This window comes from Pristis pectinata, chromosome 10 (assembly GCF_009764475.1).
Source record: "Pristis pectinata isolate sPriPec2 chromosome 10, sPriPec2.1.pri, whole genome shotgun sequence".
NCBI classification, from domain to species: domain Eukaryota; kingdom Metazoa; phylum Chordata; class Chondrichthyes; order Rhinopristiformes; family Pristidae; genus Pristis; species Pristis pectinata.
Window position 1 is genome coordinate 78,912,360 of NC_067414.1, and position 16,907 is coordinate 78,929,266.

At 43.1% G+C, this 16,907-nt stretch overlaps 1 long non-coding RNA gene across 1 annotated transcript in view; it reads right to left on the reverse strand.

The window, feature by feature from the left end:
- Window positions 1-14,754, reverse strand: part of LOC127575457 (uncharacterized) — a 45,545-nt gene extending 30,791 nt beyond the window's left edge. The window contains exons 1-2 of the long non-coding RNA XR_007957065.1: window positions 14,679-14,754; window positions 11,227-11,307 (exon numbers count right to left, since the gene is read on the reverse strand). This is a non-coding gene — a long non-coding RNA (uncharacterized LOC127575457). The remainder of the gene's footprint in view (window positions 1-11,226; window positions 11,308-14,678) is intronic.
- Window positions 14,755-16,907: the final 2,153 nt, after the last annotated feature.

Here is a 16,907-nt window from a genome sequence, read left to right on the forward strand (position 1 = left end):
AGGCAAGTTTGCTAGTGTGGTTCGGGAGGGTTTAAACTAGCTTGCAAGGGGGATGGGAACCGGACGGATAGGGCAGTGGAAGAGGTGCATGGAGTAAAGCCACATCCAACATATAGAGAGACTTTGAGGAAGAAGCAGAGTATAGGGTATAAAAGTAGTAAGATGGATGGGCTAAAGTGCATTTACTTAAATTCAAGAAGTATCAGGAATAAGGCTGATGAACTGAGAGCTTGGATAAGTACATGGGACTACGATATTGTGGCTATTACAGAGACATGGCTGACATCAGGGCAGGAATGGATATTGAATATTCCTGGTTTTCAGTGTTTTAAAAGGGATAGGGAGGTGGGGTAGAAGAGGAGGAGGGGTGGCGTTACTGGTCAGGGATACTATTATACTTGCAGAAAGGGTGGATAATGTAGCAGGGTCCTCTCGAGAGTCAGTATGGATGGAAATTAGGAACAAGAAAGGAGCAGTTACTCTACTGGGAGTATTCTATAGGCCCCCCGGTAGCAGCAAGGACACTGAAGCAGATTGGGAGGCAGATTTTGGAAAGGTGCAAAAATAACAAGGTTGTTATCATGGGAGACTTCAATTTCCCAAATATTGATTGGCACCTGCTTAATACCAAAGGTTTAGATGGGGCAGAGTTTAAGTGTTTCCAGGACGGATTCTTGTCACAGTATGTTGACAGGCTGACTAGAGGGAACGCCGTATTGGTATTAGGTAATAAAATGGGTCAGGTGACAGATCTCTCAGTGGGTGAGCATTTGGGGGACAGTGACCACTGGTCCCTGACCTTTAGCATTGTCATGGTCAAGGATAGGAGCAAAGAGGACAGGAAAATATTTAATTGGGGAAGGGCAAATTTTGAGACTATAAGGCTAGAACTTAAGAGTGTGAATTGGAATGATATTTTTGAGGGGAAATGTATGATGGAGATGTGGTCGTTGTTCAGGGATCTATTGCAGGATGTTGGAGATAAATTTGTCCCGGTGAGGCAGAGAAAGAATGGCAGGGTGAAGGAACCATAGTTGGCAAGAGAGGTGGAACATCTAGTTAGGAGGAAGAAGGCAGCATGCATAAGGTTTAGGCAGCAAGGATCAGATAGGTCTCTTGAGTAATACAGGGTAGCAAGGAAGGAACTGAAGAAGTGGCTGAGGAGAGCAAGAAGGGGACATGAAAAGGCCTTGCCGAGTAGGATTAAGGAGAACACCAGGGCATGTTTCACTTATGTGAAGAGCAGAAGGATGACGGGAGTAAAGGTAGGACCGATTAGGGATAAAGATGGGAAGCTGTGCCTGGAAGCTGTGGAAGTAGGTGAGGTTCTCAATGAATACTTCTCTTCAGTATTCACCAAGAAGAGGGGACTAGCTGAGGACAGTGTTGGTAAGGTTAATGTTCTGGTGCAAGTGGATATCAAGAGGATGTGTTGGAGCTGTTAGAAAATATAAGGACAGATAAGTCCCCGGGGCCTGATGGAATATTCCTTAAACTGCTCTGCGAGGCGAGCGAGGTGATTTCTGAGACTTTGGCTAGGATCTTTGAGTCCTCGTTGTCAATGGGAATGGTACCAGAGGACTGGAGGGTGGATAATGTTGTCCCCTTATTCAAAACAAAAGGTAGTAGGGATAGTCCAGGGAATTATAGACCAGTGAGCTATCTGTGGTGGGCAAGCTGTTGGAAAGGGTTCTTAGAGATAGGATCTATGGACACTTAGAGAATGATGGTCTGGTCAGGGACAGCCAGCATGGATTTGTGAAGGGTAGATCATGTGAAGAGGTGACCAGACAGATTGATGAGGGTGGTGCAGTAGATGTAGTCTACCTGGATTTTAGTAAGCCATTTGACAAAGTTCCACATGGTGGGCTGCTTCAGAAGGTTGAGGGCATGGGAACCAGGGAAGCTTGGTCATGTGGATTCAGAATTGGCTTGCCTGTAGAAAGTAGAGGGTTGTGGTGGAGGGAGTGCCTTCAGATTGGAGGGCTGTGACTAGTGGTGTCCCACAAGGATCGGTTCTGGGACCTCTGCTTTTCATGATTTTTATTAATGACTTGGATGAGGGGATAGAAGGGTGGATTGGCAAGTTTGCAGATGACACAGTTTGGTGTTGTGGATAGTGTAGAGAACTGTCAAAGATTGCAGAGGGATATTGATAGGATGCAGATCTGGGCTGAGAAATGGCAGATGGAGTTCAATCCGAAGAAGTGTAAGATGGTACACTTTGGAAGGACAAACTCCAAGGCGGAGTACAAAGTTAATGGCAGGATTCTGGGTAGTGTGGAGGAGTAAAGGGATCTGGGGTTCCACATCCACAGATCACTGAAAGTTACCTCACAGGTGGATAGGGTAGTTAAGAAAGCTTATGAGGTATTAGCTTTCATAAGTCGAGGGATTGAGTTTAAGAGCTGCGAGGTAATGATGCAGCTCTATAAAACTCTGGTTAGACCACACTTAGAGTACTGTGTCCAGTTCTGGTTGACTCATTATAGGAAGGATGTGGAAGCGTTGGAAAGGGTGCAGAGCAGATTTACCAGGATGCTGCCTGGTTTAGAGAGTATGCATTGTGAGAAGAGACTAAGGGAGCAAGGGCTTTACTCTTTGGAGAGAAGGAGGATGAGAGGAGACATGATAGAGGTGTACAAAATATTAGAGGAATAGATAGAATGGACAGCCAATGCCTCTTTCCCAGGGTGCCAATGCTCAATATAAGAGGGCATGGCTTTAAAATAATGGGTGGGAAGTTCATGGGAGATATCAGAGGAAGGTTTTTCACCCAGAGAGTGGTTGGTGCATGGAATGCGCTGCCTGGGTTGGTGGTGGAGGCAAGTACATTAGTCATATTCAGGATATTACAAGATAAGCAAATGGAGGAATTTAAAATAGAGGGATATGTGGGATGAAAGGGTTAGATAGTCTTAGGAGAGGTTTAAAGGTCAGCACAACATTGTGGGCCATTACCTTAAAGCCACATCTTCTTGTTTTGAGCATTGGTACCCAGGGAAAGAGGTGCTGGCTGTCCACTCTATTCCTCTCAATATCTTGTACACCTCTATCACGTCTCCCCTCATCCTCCTCCTCTCCAATGAGAACAGCCTTAGCACCCTTAGTCTCTCCTCATAATCCATACTCTCTAATCCAGGCAGCATCCTGGTAAATCTCCTCTGCACCCTTTCCAACGTCTCCACATCCTTCCTATAATGAGGTGACCAGAACTGGACACAGTACTCTAAGTGTGGTCTAACTTCGCGGCTCTTGAACTCGATCCCTCAGCTTATGAAAGCTAACATCCCATAAGCTTTCTTAACTACCCTATTAACCTGTGAGGCAACTTTCAGTGATCTGTGCATATGAACCCCCAGATCCCTCTGCTCCTCCACACTGCCCAGAATCCTGCCATTTACCTTGTACTCTGCCTTGGAGTTTGTCCTTCCAAAGTGTACCACCTCACACTTCTCTGGATTGAACTCCATCTGCCACTTGTCAGCCCAGCTCTGCATCCTATCAATATCCCTCTGCAAGCTTTGACAGCCCTCCACACTATCCACAACACCACCAATCTTTGTGTCACCTGCAAACTTGCTAACCCACCCTTCCACCCCTCATCTAAGTCATTAATAAATATCACAAAGTAGAGGTCCCAGAATCGATCCCTGTGGAACACCACTAGTCACAGCCCTCCAGTCCGAAAGCACTCCCTCCACCACAACCCTCTGCTTTCTACAGGCAAGCCAACTCTGAATCCGCACTGCCAATCCACCCTGGATCCCTTAGCCTCTGACATTCTGAAGAAGCCTACCATGTGGAACCTTATCAAACGCCTTACTAAAATTCATGTGGACCACATCCACTGCACTACCGTCATCAATCTGTCTGGTCACCTCCTCAAAGAACCCTATCAGGCTTGTGAGGCAAAATCTTCCCTTCAGAAAGCCATGTTGGTTGTCCCTAATGTCCATGATTCTCTAAATGCTCATAGATCCTATCTCTTAGAATCCTTTCCAACAGCTTGCCCACCACAGACCTAAGGCTCACTGGTCTGTAATTCCCTGGACTATCTCTACTACCATTTTTGAATAAGGGGACAACATTCGCCACCCTCCAATCCCCTGGTACCATCCCTGTGGACAACGAGGACTCAAAGATCCTAACCAACAGTTCAGCAATCTCCTCCCTCACCTCATGAAGCAGCCTGGGAATATTCCGTCAGGCTCCTGGGACTTATCTGTCCTAATATTTTCTAACAATTCCAACACATCCTCTCTTAATATCTACAGATACTACAGTGGAGGCAGATACATTAGACAGGTTCAAGAGTTTGTTGGATAGGCATATGGAGGAATGTGAGATAGAGGGATATGCGGGAGGAAAGGGTTAGATAGTGTGAGGGTGGTTTGATGGATGGCACAACATGGTGGGCCGAAGGGCCTGTTTTGTGCTGTATGGTTCTATGGTATATACTCTAGAACATTACCCTCACCAACACTGTCCTCAGCATCAAGACCCCTCTCCTTGGTGAATACAGAAGAGAAGTATTCATTGAGAACCTCACCCACTTCTACAGCTTCCAGGCACCTTCTCCCACCTTTGTCTTTAATTGGACCTACCTTTACCCTAGCCATGCTTCTGCTTTTCACGTAAGAGAAAAAAGCCTTGGGATTCTCCTTAACTTTACTCGCCAAAGCCTTTTCATGTCCTCACTTTCCTCAGCCCTTTCTTAAGTTCCTTCCTTGCTACTCTATATCCCTCACGAGCCCTGTCTGATCCTTGCTGCTTACACCTTATGTATGCTGCCTTCTTCTTCCTAACTACTTGTTCCACCTCTCTCGTCACCCACAGTTCCTTTACCCTACCAATTTTTCTCTGCCTCACTGGGACAAATTTATCCCTAACATCCTGCAAAAGATCCCTGAACATTGACCACATCTCCATAGTACATTTCCCTTAAAAAATGTTACCCCAATTTACACTCCCAAGTTCTCGCCTTATAGCCTCATAATTTGCCTTTCCCCAATTAAATATCTTCCCGTCCTCTTTGCTCCTATCCCTCTCCATGACAATTCTAAAGGTCATGGAGCAATGGTCACTGTCCCCCAAATGCTCACCCACTGATAGATCTGTCACCTTTATGACATTAACTTTATGACTTTTGGAGATCAGTTCATCTTCTGCTCAACTATTCACAGTAACAGAAATTTTGACCTGGGGTGCCCAATCTTTTGCATGCCACTGTATCTGTTCTTCTAATTACCATTAACTATTGGGAGGCCTATAGAATAACCTCAAATATGTGACTACCCCTTTCTTATAAGTTCTACCAATGTAACTTCATTGGCTGATCGCTGCAGTATACCCTCTGAGTACTGGGGTTAATGTTGATCAGTACAACACCCCCTTCCATCTGCATCCCTCTCGTTTATGCCTGAAATTTCTATACCCCAGTACATTGAGCTGCCAGTCCTGCCCTTCCCTCAACCACATTTCCATGGTTGTAACAACATCATAATCCCATGTGCTGATTCATGCTCTCAGCTCATCCATCTTGTATGGGAGGCTCCTTGCATTAAATAAATTCAGTTAAGCCCACCAGCCCTTCCAGGCTTCCTCTCCTGTCTCTGCTCACTCTCCCCACTGGACTTGCCTGTTCTATTTTTTGCATATGAGTCAGCCTCCCCAACAGCTTCGCTGTCATTCTGAGTCCCACCTCCCTGCTTCATGAGTTGAAACCTTCCTGAGTAGACTAGCAAACCACCCAGCAAGGATATTGGCCCCCTTCTCTTTCTGGTGCAACCCATCCTTGTACAGGTGACCCCTGTCCCAAAGGAGATCCCAATGATCAAAAGACCTGAAGCCCTTCTCCCTGCACCAGCTCTTTAGCCACACATCTGTCCAACCTTCCTATTCCTATGCTCAGTAGCACACGGCACAGGGAATAATCCCAAAATTACAACCTTAGAGATCTTGCTTTTCAACTTTCTACCTAACTCCCTGAATTCCCTTCCTTCTTACCTATGTCGTTCATACCAATATAGACCACGACCTCTGGCTGCTCACCCTCCCCTTTCACAATGTTCTGTACCCACTCCAAGACATCCTTGACCCTGGCACCAGGGAGGCAACACACTATCCTGGTGTCTCACCCCGTCACCACTGCTTGTCTAGACTTTGTCCTTCCCCACTGTACAGCAGAGCCAGTTGGGGTGCCACTGATTTAGTTGCTGCTGCTTTCCTCTGAGAGGCCACATCCTCCCCACCACCAATACCCCCCTACCCCACCCCCAACGGTATCCATAATGGTATACCTGTTAGAGTGGGGAATAGGCACAGGGAACTCCTACACTGTCTCCATGTCCTTTCTGGGCATCACCCATCTATATGGCTGAACCTTTGGTGTGACCACCTCCCTAAAATTCCTGTCTATAATCCTCTCTGCCTCCTGTATGCTCCTCAGTGAGTCCAACTGCCACTCCAACAGATCCACACAATCTGAGAGGTGCTGCAGCTGGACACACTTCCTGCAGACACAGTCGTCAGGGACGCTTGACTTCTCCCTGATCTCCCACGTCTACCAGGAGGAGCATCCCACTCCACTGACTGCCATTACTAATCCTTCCAATGTTCGATGAAAATAAAAAGGAACGACCTTACCTTGCCTTACCATAATGACACCCAAGCTTCCCTCATCAAAGCCTCTACATTTTGACCTCAATCACTGCACTTCGACCTCAGAAACAGTCATTCTCAAAATGGGTCCTCCAATATGCTCAAACCTGCCATACCTGCTGCTCTTGTTATAGCTCTTGTTATAACTCTTGTTGGCCTTCCCTCTCTTCCCCCTCTCTCCCTCTCTCCCGCCCTCTCATATTCTGTGGAGTTTAAAAGAGCAATGGGTGATCTTATTGAAACACAAGATCCTGAGAGTACACAACAGAGTAGATGTCGAATTGATTCCAACAGAAGTGAGAATCTTTAACAATGGGACACAGTTACAAGATTATGGGAGGGTCATTTAAAACTGAGATGCATAGGAACTCCTTTTCTCAGATGATGGTGAATGTTTGGAATTCTATACACTGGAGGATAGTGAAGACGAGATCATTGGAAGTATTTAAAGAGGAAGTAGATAATTGTTTGAACGATTAGGGAATTGAGGGCTATTGTGAACTGGCACAGAAGAGGAGATGAGGCCTGGGGCACATCAGCTACAATCACATTGAATGGTGGGGAAGGCTTGAGGGGCCAGGTGACCTACTCCTGCTCCTATTTTCTTGTGTTCTCATGTCATTATCACTTGTCAGGAACCAAATTGTGAAACCCTGGACTATGAAAATTAAAATGTGGAGAAGACAAATTTTAGGTTTGCCTATTTTAGGTCAGCCACAATTATTGGTAGTTAAACTTCTTGAATTGTGGAGAACTGTACACTCCAACTACCCCACCTGAATACGTTTCCATTTCCCTGTTGTTGCTCCTTAGTGGAATCTTGCTGAACTTCTGACTGTATATGTCTCTTCCCATAACAGCACCCTGAGCAGGGTCTATGCTCTTTTAAGACTTGGCCATTCATCAACTTAGTTTTCTTGAAATCATCACTACTTTTTATCAGCAACAAGATGCTGGTGAGGCCACATTTGGAATATTGTGTTCAATTTTTGTCACCCTAGAGGAAAGGTGCCATTAAGCTGGAAAGAGTGCAGAGGATATTTACAAGGATGTTGCTGGGACTCGATGGACTGAGTTATGGAGAGAGGTTGAGCAAGTTGGGACTTTGTTCATTGGAGTATAGGAGAATGAATGGTGATCTTATAGACAGTGAATTGCGCACAGTCTTTATCCCAGGGTTGGGGGAACAAGAACACATAGATTTAAAGCTAGACAGGAGAGATTTAATAGAAAACTGAGCAGCAAATTTTTCATCCAGGGGGTTGTCAGTATATGAAATGAGCTGCCAGAGGAACTGGTTGAGGCAGGTACATCAACAACATGTAAAGGGTACTTGGACAGGTGCATGGATAGGAAAGGTTGAGAGGGATATGGGCCCAACGCAGGCAAATGGGACTAGATTAGATGGGAATCTTAGTTGGTATGGACGAGCTGGGCCGAAAGGCCTGTTTCCACGATGAATCTATATGTGATATTTAAAGTACATCCTCCATGGCCCTTACTGACTTCAAGCATGTGTGGAACTTCATATAGATATGAAATATCTATATCTATATCCATGCCCTCTGTAAACAAAATCTGCCCCTCAAATTCCTACGGAAACTCTGTGGTTAAGAAGGCATATGGTGTACTGTCCATCAATCGGGGAATTGAATTTAGGAGCCGAGAGGTATTGTTGCAGCTATATAGGTCCCTGGTCAGACCCCACTTGGAGTATTGTGCTCAGTTCTGGTCGCCTCACTACAGGAAAGATGTGGAAGCCATAGAGAGGGTACAGAGGAGACTTACAAGGATGCTGCCTGGAATACAGAGCATGCCTTATGAAAGCAGGCTGAGGGAACTCGGCCTTTTCTCCTTGAAGAGACGGAGGATGAGGGGGGACCTGATTGAGGTGTATAAGATGATGAGAGGTATTGATCAGGTAGATAGTCAGAGGCTTTTCCCCAGGGCTGAAATAGTTGCCACAAGAGGACATAGGTTTAAGGTGCTGGGGAGTAGATATGGAGGAGATGTCAGGGGTAAGTATTTTACTCAGAGTGGTGAGTGCGTGGAATGGGCTGCCAGAAACGGTGGTGGAGGCGGATACGGTAGGGTCTTTCAAGAGACTGTTAGATAGGTACAGGGAGCTGAATAAAATAGAGGGCTATGGGTAAGCCGCGTAATTTCTAGGGTAGGGACATGTTCGACACAGCTTTGTGGGCCAAAGGGTCTGAATTGTGCTGTAGTTTTTCTATGTTCTATGTTCTACCTATCATTTAAATTGTGGCTGATCCTTGATTTCAATTCCATTTCTTGAACAATACCCTTAGTCCTCGATCTCCCCAAGGGTACAAACGTCAGTCTCTGCCTTGAACATTCTCAATGACTGAGCATTGGTAACCCTCTGAGGCACAGAATGCATATACCCACTGAGTGAAGACGTTCCTCCTCATTTTAATGCTCAATGACCATAACCTATTCCTGCAACTTTCTCCCAGTTCTAGACTCTCCACTCAGTGAAGCAGTCTGTCGTTATCGACCTTGTTAACCTCTCTCAGAACCTTGTACGTTTCAATTCGATCACTTATGGAATAAAAGCCAAAATACTTTCTGCATTCCAGATTGCTGGCTGCACCTGCATGTTAGCTTCCTTCATCTCAGGTACAAGGATCATAATTCTTGTACACCAACATTTAATCATTTCACACCATTTAAACAATTTTCTCTTACCAAGGTAAATAACTGCACCATTTCCCACAGTATATCCTATCTCCCAATATCTTATTTTCTTATCCAATTAACTCATTTGTATCTCTTTACAGATTCTTTACATCCCTCTTTGCAGCTTGTTTTCCTACCCTACTATATATCATCATCAATATCAACCACATTACACTTTGCTTGTTTATCCAACTCATGATTCTCAATAGCTGAGATCCCATCATTGATCACTGTGGCACTATTAACAACCTATCAACCTGAAATGACTCATTATATCTAATTTCAGTTGTTTATTTTTTCATTACACCTGCCAAAGTTGATGCATTATCTTCTGTCTTTACTTTGATTTATAGCCTTTCAGGTGGCACCTTTTTGAATGTTATGAGGAAAATCCACTTAAAATCACTTATGCTATTGCCATTTATTTGAAGGAGTTATTCAAGTCATCCCACCTTCCCACCCTTTCAACCATAGCCCTGAAATTCTCTCCTCTTCAAGGAGTTATCCACTTCCTTTTTGAAGTTTATCATTGAATATTCTTCTGTCAGTCTTTCATGCTGCGCATTCCAGGTCATATAAACAGTGTAAAAATGTTTCTGACACCTACCAATTACTTTGAATCAGTGGTTCCTTGTGCCACTGGAGAAAAAGTTTCTCCTCATTAATTCTATGAACATCCATCTTGATTGTTAGCACCTCTTAAATGTCCCTTTAACTGCTTTCTGGTCAAAAGACAATTTCAGCTTTCTAGCCTGTCTATATTTCTAAAATCTTTCGTCCCATGTACCATGTTAGTAAATTTCAACTGCACCTTTTCTCAGGACATAACATGTTTCCCAAACTGCAACACACAATTAGATGCAATTATTCTGCCAGTTATTTTTTTAAATGTTTAGCATAAGTATTGTGTATTTGTTCTCCATGTTTCTGTTTACAAACTGTATACTTTTTCAACAGCCTTGTCAACTATTCACATACAAAGATTTCTAAATGTACAATCACTAATTCATCTTCTCACGCATGTGCTTAAAATGAAACCATTTAGTTTGTCACCTCTTCTCATTCTTCCTGCCAATTCCTCAAACTTCACATTCCCCTGAATGAAATAGAACCTTGCTGTGTGTCGTCTCATTTCATCACACAATTTATGTGCTCCTGAAGTCATGTGCAGCTCTCTGCAAAGTTTACTACTACTTTGAGTTTGAGCATTCACCAAATATGACCAATACAGGCACATTCAGATACTTTATGTAATAAGCTTATATAAATTTGGATCTTTAGATCAGGATTTTTATTGACCACTTCCCTTCAAAAAGGAAACTCAGAAAGCAAAAAACTGAAAATGCTGTAAATCTGAAATATAAGTAGAAAATGCTCAGAAGATCAGGAAGCATCTGTGGAGCAAGAAACAATTAGTATTTCCTTAATCATAAGAGTAAATGATCAGTTCTGAAACATTGACAGCTAAGTTCTGTTTTTATTTCTGAATATTGATATAGTATATCAAGAACCTGAAATTAATTTATGTAATAATTATTGCTGCAGAACAATGTGAAAGGAGAGCTTCTACATTTTGCAAAGAGAGCTTATATATTTGTAAGGAGCTGCTTTACATCATTCTTACCCCAGTACCTTCCCTCTGGCTGGATTTATCCAATAGGGTATCTAGTCTCTCTCTCTTTTTCTCTCTCTCTCTCTCTCGCTCTCTCTCTGTACTGTAGCTACTGACTGTGTTTAATGGATATCAATTAGTATTTTGTGAGTATCACTTATTCATTCAACAGTTTCTTTAACAATATCAAAAGTTGTTGTTTTAACTGTTTTGATGTCCTATACAAGAAAAAAGTAAATTGTTCTACTTACTACTAATGATGGCTTCTGTGTGGCTGTTCTCTTCACAATTTTCTATTGGTATATCAGAATGGAAAAGGTACCAGAACAAATCTATAAATAATTAGGAAATTATGTGCATGATGTAACAAAGATTGAATCCTTCGGCTGACCATAGATTGTCCAGTATTAGAACATAGAACATTACAGCACAGTACAGGCTCTTCAGCCCACGATGTTACACCGACCTTTTAACCTGCTCTAAGATCAATCTAACTCTTCCCTCCCACATGCCTCTCCATTTTTCCATCATCCATGTGCCTACCTAAGAGTCTCTTTAATGTCCCTAATGTATCTGCCTTTACCAGCACCCCTGGCAGTGCATCCCATGCACCCACCACTCTGTATTTAAAAAAAAAAAACTTACCTCTGACATCCCCCCCTGTACTTTCCTGCAATCAGCTTAAAATTATGTCCTCTCGTGTTAGCCACTTCTGCCCTGGGAAAGGGTCTCTGGCTGTCCATTCGATCTATGCCTCATTATCTTGTACACCTCTAACTGGTCACCTCTCATCTTCCTTTGCTCCAAAGAGGAAAGCCCTATTTCGCTCAACCTACCCTCATAAGACATGCTCTCAAATCCAGGTAGCATCCTGGTAGATCTCCTCCACACCCTCTCTAAAGCTTCAACATCCTTCCTATAATGAAGCGAGCAGAACTGAACACAATATTCTAAGTGTGGTCTAACTAGGGTTTTATAGAGCTGCAAATTTACCTCACGGCCCTTGAACACAATCCCCTGACTAATGAAGGCCAACATATGCCTTCTTAACAACCCTATCAACCTGCGTGGCAACCTTGAGGAATCTAGGAATGTGGACCCCAAGATCCCTCTGTTCCTCCACACTGCTAAGAATCCTGCCATTAACCCTATATTCTGCCTTCAAATTCAACCTTCTAAAGTGAATAACTTCACACTTTTCCAGGTTGAACTCCATCTGCCACTTCTCAGCCCAGCGTTGCATCCTATCAATGTCCCATTGTAATCCTCGACAACCTTCTACACTATCCACAACACCACCAACCTTCATGTCATCTGCAAACTTACTAACCTACCCTTCCACTTCCTCATCCAAATCATTTATAAAAATCACAACGAGCAGGGGTCCCAGTACAGATCCCTGCGGAACACTACTGGTCACCAACCTCCGGTCAGAATATGCTCCATCTACAACCAATTCCGAATCCACACAGCCAAGTTTCACTGGATCCCATGCCTCCCGACCTTCTGAATGAGCCTATCATGGGGAACCTATCAAACGCCTTACTACAGTCCATATACACCACATCCACTGCTCTACCTTCAACAATGTGCTTTGTCACATCCTCAAAGAATTCAATCAGGCTCGTGAGGCATGACCTGCTCCTCATAAAGCCATGCTGACTATCCCTAATCAGACTATGTTTCTCTAAATGTTCATAAATCCTGTCCCTAAGAATCTTTTCCAATAATTTGCCCACCACTGAAGTAAGACTCACTGGTCTATAATTCCCACGGTTATCCCTCCTCCCTTTTTGAACAAAGGAATAACATTTGCCACCCTCCAATCATCTGATACTACTCCTGCGGCCAGTGAGGACACAAAGATCATCGCCAAGGGCTCAGAAATTTCTTCCTTTGTTTCCCGTAGTATCCTGGGATATCCCATCTGGCCCTGGGGACTTACTTATCCTAATATTTTTCAAAAGTTCCAGCACATCCTCTTTCTTAACATCAACATGTTCTAGCTTATCTGCCTGTTTTACGCTGTCCTCACAAACGTCAAGATCTCTCTCTCAGGTGAATATCGAAGCACAGTATTCATTAAGGACCTCCACTACCTCCTCTGACTCCAGACACATGTTTCCTCCTCTATTCCTAATCGGTCCTACCTTCACTCTAGTCATCCTCCTGTTCTTCACATATGAGTAGAACACCTTGGGGTTTTCCTTAACCCTACTCACTAAGGCCTTCTCATGCCCCCTTCTAGCTTTCCTAAGTTCATTCATAAGCTCCTACCTGGCTACCTTGTAACTTTCTAGAGCCCTATCTGATCCTTGCTTCCTAAATCTTAAGTAAGCTTCTTTCTTCCTCTTCACTAGATATTCCACATCTCTTGTCAGCCATGGCTCCTTCATCCTACCATCCTTTTCCTGCCTTAGTGGGACAAACCTATCCAGAACCCCATGCAAGTCCATCTCTAAACAACCTCCACATTTCCATTGTGCATTTCCCTGAGTACATATGCTCCCAATTTACACTTCCAAGTTCCTGCCTAATAGCATCATAACTCTCTCCTCCCCCCCCCCCCCCCAATTAAATACTTTCCCATACTGTCTGCTCCTATCCCTCTCCAAGGCAAGGGTGAAGGTCAGGGAGTTGTGGTCACTGTCTCTGAAATGATCACCCACTGAGAGATCTGACACAAGTTCATTGCCTAGTACCAGATCTGGAATGGCCTCTCCTCTAGTCGGCCTGTCTACATATTGTGTCAGGAATTCTTCCTGGACACACCTAACAAATTCCGCCCCATCCAAAGCTTTTGCACTAAGGAGATGCCAATCAATATGAGGGAAGTTGAAATCACCCATGACAACAATCCTGTTATTTTTGCACCTTTCCAAAATCTGCCTCCTGACCTGTTCCTCAGTGTCTCTGTTGCTACTGGGGGAGGAGTCTATAGAATACTCCCAATGGAGTGATTGCTCCATTCCTGTTTCTGACTTCCACCCACACTGACTCAGTGGACGATTCCTCCAGGACATCCTCCCTTTCTACAGCTGTGACACTGTCCCTGAGCAGCAAAGCCACTCCCCCATCTCTTTCTGTCTCTTTTGAAACATCTAAATCCCAGAATATCCAGCTACCATTCCTACCCTTGTGACAACCAAGTCTCCGTAATGGCCACAACATCGTAGTTCCATGCACTGACCTATGCTCTAAGTTCATCACCTTTGTTCCTGATATTTCTTGCATTAAAATATACACCTTTCAACCCATCTAACTGACTTCAATTTTGCCCTTTCAAATGCCTATCCTTCCTCACAGTCTCTCTACACACTGCATCCACCTGTACACCAACTGCCCCATCCTCTGACCTATCATTCGGGTTCCCATCCCCCTGCCAAACTATTTTAAACCCCCTGCAATAGCTCTAGCAAACCTGCCTACAATGATATTGGTCCCCCTCCAGTTCAGGTGTAACCTTAGGCTTTTTTTACACAAGTACAGGCCTCAGAGAAAGTATATTTCATGTGCGAACTTATTTGCTTTTGAACTATCCTTAAAGTTATACAATCTACAATCATTTGACATCACATGTAATGCTTTTGTACATGCTTCGAATTTTCATATGTCCAATAATGATATGTTGGTGTTGGAAGACTTCCAAGTAATTAACTTTAACCACTGTTTGGTGAAATGTTATTTCTGCCATATTACTTACCATGATCTCTTAGTTCTATCTACAGAGAAGCACCCCACAATCTACTCCAGTGTGGGAATCCAGCACTGGCTTTTCGTTCCAAAGGTAGAGGCTGAATCCTACTGCAGATACCCAGGTCAAAAATAAAAAGTGGTCAACTATTGGCCCATCCAGTCACTTCCCACAAAAAGTTAAAATTCAACCAACATTAAAATCATGAGTCTGTAAAAGCTGACTTAACAGACTCATTTAATAAACCAGTCATTACCTGAAGGTAAACAAATTGTCAAATACCTTGGTGTTTAATTATCATATGGGAAGACCATAAACAATGCTTCCCAAATCACTTTGGAACCATTTTAGCCTAGTACATAAACTAGAAGTAAGTTATCCTTGCTGGTATGTTAGAAAAACTAAGCAGCCTTTTTCAATTATTTTTAAATGTTGGTGATCCATTGCTGTGTTAAAGAAATGATTAACATGACTGAAGAATAGCATTTCTGTTTTGATGTACATAAATAACAGAGAAAATCAGCAACTTGTACTTTGTTTAATTTTGTTTTTCTACTACATTAGGATTAATCTTAATTCCAACCAATGGCAAATAAAACTAATCAGGTTACTTATCTGCACAGGTCAAGATCATTAACAATTTACACCATCAAAAATTTTCAGTTAAGAAGTGCAGAACTTAAGCAGATCTTTGCTGAATTTATGTTATTGTGTCCTCCATCTTTCTGCCACAACCCACTGCACCCTGCTGTGGTTTCCTGCTGCCTTTGTCAGTTCAACCCTATAAGGAACCTGCTTTGAGATAACATTACTTACTGATGTTACTCTACAGTGATTTTGTTGTCACCATTAGTCCTGTGCCTCAACTGAGCAATTGTCTTGCACCCATATTTCTTCTAATGCAATTAATGAAACCAATCTCAAGTGGGTTTTAAAGTAATTCTTTTCCCCCTTTGTAGAAAAGCCTGTGACATGTTATACATGTCTCCCAACATTAGAAACTCACTACATTGGGAATGCTGGCACAAATACACTTTAATCCCTTTGAAGCATTATTTGTGTTACTGCTAATTCATAGGGTATGCCTGGGTATTTAGAAAATATGTTAGCTATTATGTTAAGTAAAATATCACAGAAGAAAGAATCGTACTTTCCTTCATTAAGACCATAAGCGGCTCAACAATAAGTAAAGTGAAGTACAACCTCATCTATTTGGGCCCACAGATGATAAGCACCAATCTTACAGTAGGCACACCATGCCAACAACCTTTTACATAACATGCCAATTTGCAATTTGCTAAAACCTTAACCATACTTTTGGATCATGGTCAGTGAATGGGGACGTGATTTTCTTGCCAAAACTTAATACTTCTAGCTCTTACCCTTATATGATCAACTGTCAGTGATTCCATTCTAAGCAAAGCCTTAATGTTAAAATAATTCAAGAGGAATGTGGCTGAATTTAGTACCGTTCTTTTTCTATCTCTTTGAATAACATAAGTTCTTGGACTCTTTCAAATATGTTGTATTATAAAACCACATTTTAAAAGGCACATGGCGAGATTTCATCGGAAGGCCTGTTGCCATAGTGACACACCTTGGTCAAAGTTAGCTGCATGTGACCTGCCATAAAGGCCACAAGACGCCACTATTAATGTTGCTTATTCTCCAACAAGATACAAGGGGTGGAAAAACTACTGACCTGTCTGTCAAATGAATTACATAACTGAGCAGTTCCACTGAAAGAGAAGTCAATGTCAGCTCACCTACGATGTGAATTAATAATTTGCATAAAGTTGAGATTACCATAGAACAATATGGCACAATACAGGCCCTTCAGCCCACCATGTTGTGCTGCCCTTCAAACCACACCTAAGACTATCTAACCCCTTCTTCCCACATATCCCTCTATCTTAAATTCCTCCATATGCTTATCTAACAATCTCTTGAACTTGACCAATGTATCAGCCTCCACAACCACCCCAGGCAGCACATTCCATTCACCAACCACTCTCTGGGTGAAAAATCTCCCTCTTGACATCTCCCTTGAACTTACAACCCATTACCTTAAAGCCATGTCCTCTTGTTTTGAGCATTGGTGCCCTGGGAAAGAGGTGCCGGCTGCCCACTCTATCTATTCCTCTTAATATCTTGTATACCTCTATTATGTCTCCCCTCATCCTCCTCCTCTCCAATGAGTAAAGCCCTAGCCCCTTCAGTGTCTCCTCATAGTCCATT